This window comes from Pinus tabuliformis, chromosome 5_2, assembly GCF_031772625.1.
Source record: "Pinus tabuliformis cultivar Carrire ecotype Pingquan chromosome 5_2, CPIR1, whole genome shotgun sequence".
Lineage (NCBI taxonomy): Eukaryota > Viridiplantae > Streptophyta > Pinopsida > Pinales > Pinaceae > Pinus > Pinus tabuliformis.
This window is the reverse complement of record NC_142306.1, coordinates 1,069,082,719-1,069,090,802: the sequence shown is the minus strand read 5'-3', so window position 1 is coordinate 1,069,090,802 and position 8,084 is coordinate 1,069,082,719.

Here is an 8,084-nt window from a genome sequence, read left to right as displayed (position 1 = left end):
ACCCATGAGGCGTCGACTGAATAGATGGGAAAGTTCCACCTACTGAAGAAGGAAGTACAGGTACCACGGGAGCAATGATAGGATCCGATGGATCTATAAGCAGAGTGTTAAATTGAGGAAGGAATCCTTTTGTGAAGAAATCCTCTGGCAGACTGGAATCGTCGGTTGTCCACATGGATCCCGTGTGAGATTTAGGAGACTGATTCCTCAAAGATGAGGAATCCGAGTCAGTGGAACTCGACGAATCCTCCACAATGAGTGGAGGAAGTCCTAACAATCGTCTGGAGTGACAACGAGGGCCGGATGTAGCCATGATGACCATTAAGTTTTATCAAATAAATTTTAATGTGATATTCTTTAAAGTCTCGAAAATGATAGCACTCAGGTACCTAAAAAGAAAAAATACACTAAATATATCAATCAGCAAACAGAGGAAAATACCTTGTCTGATAAGCACCGATCACTGGAGATGAAACCCATTATCTCAATGAATAATAGAGAAGGATGGCCAAATGTACAGTTACGATTACTTTTGAGCTTTGCCCAAACCTCAGATTGAGGGGCCAAGTACTCTCGTGAAGACAAGCACCCTCCCAAAAATTGAAGACAAAGTAGGTCCGTCTGTTTTAGGTACCAGGACAGCCCGTCCCAGTCACCTTGTGTAAGTACCTAGAAGTTTTGGCCACTAGAGATACCTCAAATCACAGACATTACCAGGGGGGACATAGTCATAGACAACACGCTGTGTGGGCAGGATACCTAAGTCCCCGACTCAGTTCCAAAATCCCTTAAAGGACCCCCAATACACAGAATACCCAAAGGATTTGTAAGAGAAGGCGGTCTACCTTCAATTACAGTCTGATGTTGTCTCTTATTTCGCTCCGTGGTTAGTGGAGTGTCCTGATAATGAGTGCAGAAGGATTTTTCACTCGTTAACAACACTAGTTTTGATTTTCAACCTTGGGCAGTTCACTCACATGCTTATCCCAAGGTCCTCATCTAGCTAATGTTGGTTTGCTCAAAAGAGTAACTGATTGATTTTAATGTAAATTTTAGTGTACTTGATTATTTGTCTTCGGTAGGGGTGTTGACGTATGAATATGGTGAGACTGTCGACTCAATAAACCATGCAGAACAATGCTCTATTTATTTTTTTTCAATTTCTTATGAAAATAAGTCTTATTCTACACATTCATCTTTTCACATATTCATGGATTCGTCCGTGCATCTAAATCCATTCAACACTTGCATAATCGAAAGATTCTTTTCCCAATATTTCCTAACAACTACTAAAAACCAAAATGAAGCAGCTTACAACTATTTCGACAGAAGGATCAATACAATTTATCAATCTTTCTTTAAAAAAATGTCTTTTAAGAGAGAAAAACTAAAACATTTTCTTAAAAATAAATTTTCAAGACACCAAATTTGTTAACATAATACTGTTGCAGATCTTACTTTAGCCCCTGAGACAAGTTCCCCCCCCCTTTTGGTCCACAGAATCTTCTGGAAAACATGGAAATGGGAGACTAATGCTCTGTTTCAATGTAAACAGAGAGTTAGTTTGGCCACTAACGCTCCCTGTGCACAGTCAAAGAGCTTTATAAAGCTCTTTGTAGACTCGAAACTTGCGTTAGTGAAGGAAATAGCTTAAAAAGAGGGCCTTTAGGATCAGTTTCTGAGGAGAATGCAAACTAATAGGATGTAACAGGATAGATGGTGGATTAGAAAAGGATTTGAAGAAGTAGGAAGCTTTGAGAAGAAAGAGAAGAACTAAGAGGAGTCCAGGTTGACCGAGAACTAGATGTATAGTCCCTAGCAGAGTCACCAATCACAACATACGCTTTTGAAAACTAATGTAAGAATGCACAATAAACATGTATTAGTGTATAATTTAACTACTCATCCCGACAAGCATCAGAATGAACAAATAAATGAACAACATTATCGACACCATGGAGTAGGGAACACAACTGCAGTTCTATATTAAGAATGAAAGAGTGATTACAAACATCCATTGTATCAGCCTTCCTTACCCCTTCTTCCTCTCTCTCTCTCCCTCTTTCAGCTAACTTCTTCAAGAATATGACAGTTCACAACAGCTTTATGGGCTATCCTTCCAAATGCGCTGATCCCCATCACAATGGCCCTCTTAATGCTTATATAGCAATTGAATTAGGGCTGCCAAGTTTCTCCTAGAGTTCGTTAGGGCAAAAGCCATGAACCTGTCCTGTTTACAAGCTTTTTCCCATTTGCCTTCATTATCAAATTGGAATTTCTCCAAATATCTTGATTTTTGGAGTTTCCTTGCTTTTATTGAGAAAATTTAGGGATTTAATATCTCGATATTTATGAGCAGATTCGTTGGCTTGAATCAATGAAATTCTCTTAGGTTCACTGACTCTCCCCCTGGTCTAACAACATGAGTTAGCAGGGTGAATAATGGTCCTTTATGCTTTGTAACAAGCTTTATAAAGCAGGTTGATAGTGTATAGAGAGCATTAGTGTGGATTCCAGGCCTGCAATTGTAGTCTTTGCTTCAGTCATCTTCCCTTTCACCTCTGAGTTGATAAGGAGGTCAATTTGTCAATTTTTCCTCCTGAGTTTTCATCATTGCACTTGTTAAATATATGCAACGATGGTTAGAGCACTTATAGGATATTGTATTGCTCTTTAAAAAATATAAACATCCCTGAGCTTTCGTCATTGTGCTCGTTAAATCTATGCAACGATCGATAGAGCACTTTTAGGGATATTTTATTGCTCTTTAAAAAATATAAACATCCTCGAGCTTTCGTCGTTGCGCTCGTTAAATCTATGCAACAATAGATAGAGCACTTTTAGGGATATTTTATTGCTCTTTAAAAAATATAAACATCCCCGAGCTTTCGTCGTTGCACTTGTTAAATCTATGCAACTATAGTTTGTGATATTTTATTGCTCTTTAAAAAATATAAACATCTCCGAGTTTTTTGTAGTGGAGCTCGTTAAACATACACCGCAAACAACAAAGCACTTTTGTGATATTTTATTGCTCTTTAAAAAATAATAACCATATCCAAGTTTTTCATCATTTGCACTCGTTAAATATATGCAAAGGATGCTCTAAGCACCTCATTTTTTATCTTTTTCCAGCTCATAAACTGAAAAAGGAGCATACTTTTTAGGAACTTTTTTCTCGCTCTTTAAATTGAAAAAATCCCGAGCTATGTCTTGTTGCTCGTAAAACTTGCTAAAGATGACCCGAGCATTCTTTTAGGTACTTTTTTCTTGCTCGTTAAAACTGAAAAATCCTGAGCTTTGTTACTGAGCTCGTTAAAAATTCATGACAAAACACAAGTTTAGTCCATCGCCTCGTACTCGTAACAAAATGAGGTTGACATCTATTGAAAATAGGTTTCTCTTTATCCAGGTTCAATAGATTAAAATACGGAAAAGTAACCGATCCGGGTATACTATTAACCTTTTGTCGCACCCGGTTAATAACTATGACAAAGGGACCACCATGGAGTCTCTCTTTATGATCTTTTCAGACTCTCTAAATATGAAAGGACCACCGAGTTGTCTAGTATGGACTCTTTAAATACACATAATATATAGGGTCGTTCTTTTTACGATACTTTTCAGACTCTTAAAACATGAAAAAATCGACGAGTTTTCCTGTCTAGATTCATTAAACTAATCAGATAGGGTAAAGAGTCGTTCTTTTTGCGATCCTTTTCAGACTCTTTAAACATGAAAAGATTGATGAGTTTACCCAACTGGAACCATTAAATTAATCAGACGGGGAAAGTGTGGACAATACAACTGTATTCTGTATTAGAAAGCGTGGTTTGGCAGCAATCGTTCCCTTGAACATGGCACACCATTAGCTAAACCTTCATTTTTGATAGCCTCTCAATATGAACCCTACAATCCTATGAGTTTTAGCCTATATACCCTGATGAAATTGCATCTTTGTATCCTAAACACTCTGTAGTGTTCATGAGTCTAGTGTTGTCTGGTTAAAATCGTTGTCGTGCCTTATATTGTTCAAGGGTCCTCATTTGTTTCCTCTATCAACCGATCCTACATATCCTTTCATCACGCCCTCCATTGTTTAGACCCAAATGCTCAAAATATTCCTCAAAAAACAAAATCGTTCTTGTCCGGTTTCATGTCGACTGATGTAGGACATATCATTGCCTACCTTTCGACAGGTTTCTTCCTATCGACTTCAAGACTCTATCTAGGAAGATAACCAAAAAACACATTCAGTGCCTTGGTACTTGTAGAAATTAGTGGCAGGTTACCTTGTGTTTGATCACGGGTTTTCATTATTGACTCCTGGTTAAGTGATTCTACGAGTGTTCGACGACAAAGAAATTCTTCACACTCGCTAGTTTGCACTGTGCATCTTGGAGACTATCACCATTATTGGTGGCCTTCCTCGCATCTATTAATGGTCTCCATTATTGACTCGTAATCAGATGATTTCGTGCATGTTTGACATTAACACATCTTATCACATGTACCGATCTATGGTGTTTGGTGAAGCAGAAATCAAGATCTTGGGTAGAGGCTTGCATCATTCAGCATTTTTTCCTCTCCCAAGTTGCGGATATTGTTCTTTGGAGACAACTAATTCAGGATGATCTATTATGACACTGGACCCGCCCTGTGCCATATTGGCTGCCAACATTGTTATATCTCATATGAGAAAATTACTCTGACATAGCTACTGAGCATGGGAATGCCCGACTCAGGACATGATTTTAGCAGTTTATATATATGTATCTGTGTTGTATCAAGTTTTCCTTGCCACCCAAAACTTCTCTCTCTCTCTACAAATATTTTGACAACAAATTACGGTGTTTTCTAAAGTATTTCAGCCATTGTCTATGCCTCTGATCTCATACTTTAGGGGGCATCTATTATAGGACCAATTGACCTCCTCATCAACTCAGAGGTGAAAGACAAGATGACTGAAGCAAAGACCACAATTGCAGCCCTGGAATCCACACTCACGCTCTCTATACACTGTCAACCTACTTTATAAAGCTTGTTACCAAGCATAAAGGAGTGTTAGTGACCCTACTAACTCATGTTGTTAGACCAGTGGGAGCATTAGTGAACCTAAGAGAATTTCAATGAGTCAAGCCAATGAATATGCTCATAAATATCTAGATATTAAATCCCTAAATTTGCTCAAGAAAAGCAAGGAAACTCCAAAAATCAAGATATTTGGAGAAATTCCAATTTGAGAATGAAGGCAAATGGGAAAAAGCTTGTAAACAGGGCAGGTTCATGGCTTTTGCCCTAATGAACTCTAGGAGAAACTTGGCAGCCCTAATTCAATTGCTATATAAGCATTGAGAGGGCCATTGTGAAAGGGGATCAGAGCATTTGGAAGGATAGCCCATAGAGCTATTATGAACTGTCATATTCTTGAAGAAGTTAGCTGAAAGAGGGAGAGAGAGAGAGAGAGGAAGAAGGGGTAAGGAAGGCTGATACAATGCATGGTTGTAATCACTTTTTCATCCTGAATATAGAACTGCAGTTGTGTTCCCTACTCCATAGTGTCAGTAATGTTGTTCATTTATTTGTTCATTTTGATGCTTATTGAGATGAGTAGTTAAGTTATACACTAATACATGTTTATTGTGCATTCTTACATTACTTTTTAGAAGCGTATGTTATGATTGGTTTGCCTTGTCCCTTGTGCAAGAATTGTCTTGGAGCCGGCCTTGAAGGAGTTCTTCTTGCCGCATAGAGATCCCCAAGCAAATCTAGAAGGAGCTAAAGCTAATCCTCTTTCCATACCCTGTCAATTTATGTTTGATAGATAAACATGTGTGTAACTTGGTAGCTTTTGCAGATAATCTTACAGTCTGTCGAAGGTCCCAGGAAGACCTTTGAGGGTAGTTTTCACCCCATGCATTTTACCCCATAGCATACCTATCACATCATACACTTCTGAAAACTAATGTAAGAATGCACAATAAACATGTATTAGTGTATAACTTAACTACTCATCTCGACAAGCATCAAAATGAACAAATAAATGAACAACATTACCGACACTATGGAGTAGGGAACACAATTGCAGTTCTATATTCAGAATGAAAGAGTGATTGCAACCATATGTTGTATCAACCTTCCTTACCACTTCTTCCTCTCTCTCTCTCTCCCTCTTTCAGCTAAATTCTTCAAGAATATGACAGTTCACAACAGCTCTATGGGCTATCCTTCCAAATGCTCTGATCCCCATCACAATGGCCCTCTCAATGCTTATATATCAATTGAATTAGGGCTGCCAAGTTTCTCCTATAGTTAATTAGGGAAAAAGCCATGAACCTGCCCCGTTTACAAGCTTTTTCCCATTTGCCTTCATTCTCAAATTGGAATTTCTCCAAATATCTTGATTTTTGGAGTTTCCTTGCTTTTCTTGAGCAAATTTAGGGATCTAATATCTAGATATTTATGAGGAGATTCATTGGCTTGACTCATTGAAATTCTCTTAGGTTCACTAATGCTCCCCCTGGTCTAACAACATGAGTTAGCAGGGTGACTAACGCTCCTTTATGCTTGGTAATAAGATTTATAAAGTAGGTTGACAGTGTATAGAGAGTGTTAGTGTGGATTCTAGGCCTGCAATTGTTGTCTTTGCTTTAGTCATCTTGGCTTTCTCCTTTGAGTTGATGAGGAGGTCAATTTGTCCTATATATATATATATATATATATATATATATATATATATATATATATATATATATATATATATATATATATATATATATATATATATATATATATATATATATATATATATATATATATATATATATATATATATAATTTTAATTTTTAATTAAGTAAATTATTATTATTTCTATTATTATTATTATTAATTTATTATTTATTGTTTATTATTAATTAATTAATTTTTATTTACTTTAATTATTAATTATTAATTATTTCTTTTTTTCTTTTTTTCTTTTTTCTTTTTCTTTTTCTGAGAGCACCACTATGGAGAGATGGAGCATGACTCTCCCCTCTTATCCAATTCCAGAGTTCCAGGACAACTAGACCACCTGACCGCCCCTAAAAGTTGTTGTACCAAAAGAGAGAAGACAACCATAGTAAGAGCAGAGGTTACCGAATCTAGGGGGATGGAAGAAGGACCGAGTGGTTTGGGACGAGCCGTAGTTTTGCTTTGGGAGGCTGTTGGAGGCCATACATTCTTTATTAAAAAATTTCTCAGTGGAGAACCATGTAGGAGGATAGAGGAGCGCAAAAGGAGCAGATGGTGTGAAGTACAGTGAGCTGTCGTAGGAGGAAGAGGCATGGCATAGGGAGGTACCATGCAGGAAGAATGTGGTAGTGTCTAGAGAGTGGGGACATGTGAAAATAAGCTTAGGTAGTTAGGATTTTGTAACTTTGGTGAAGGAGGAGAGAGATGTTGTGGTAGAGGAGGTTTGAGATATTTTGTAGGAAAAGGAAAGTCGACGAAGTGGAGTGAACAAGTAGGATATATTTTCAAAGGAAAATTAAGTAGGCATGGGCTAACTAAGGATAATGTCGAGAACTATCCTAACAACATGTCAATTGAGATAACAACTGTAGGAGTGGAGGAGCAGGACGAGAAATTCCAGGAAGGCACCAGGAGATGATAAAGGAGAGGTTTGAGAGAGGTTAGAAGGTTGATTAGCATATTAGATGACTGGACAATGGGAAATGGATGCTAAGAATGTGGTTGTTGAAGACGATATTTGTTGATAAGGATGTATGTAGCCTTAAGTATTAACATTTGAGTGTGTAACTACTTTGCAACCCCCTATGTAAAGTCAATCATATAAAGTAAAGGCTAGATGATTTTGTACTACGAGTGATTTCCCTTTTGTACGTTGTGCAAAGACTAGTGGAGGGTGAGCCAGATTACATAACATTTGCGTTGTAGCGCCTGACGCATTTTACCTATTTATAATGAAATATATGGTTAGGTTTCCACTAATATCTTGTTTAATGCATGAATGTATCTCTCTAGTTATGGTATGTTGGTTTAACATGTGTCTAATGTCCTACTACAACTATGTTTGAATGTC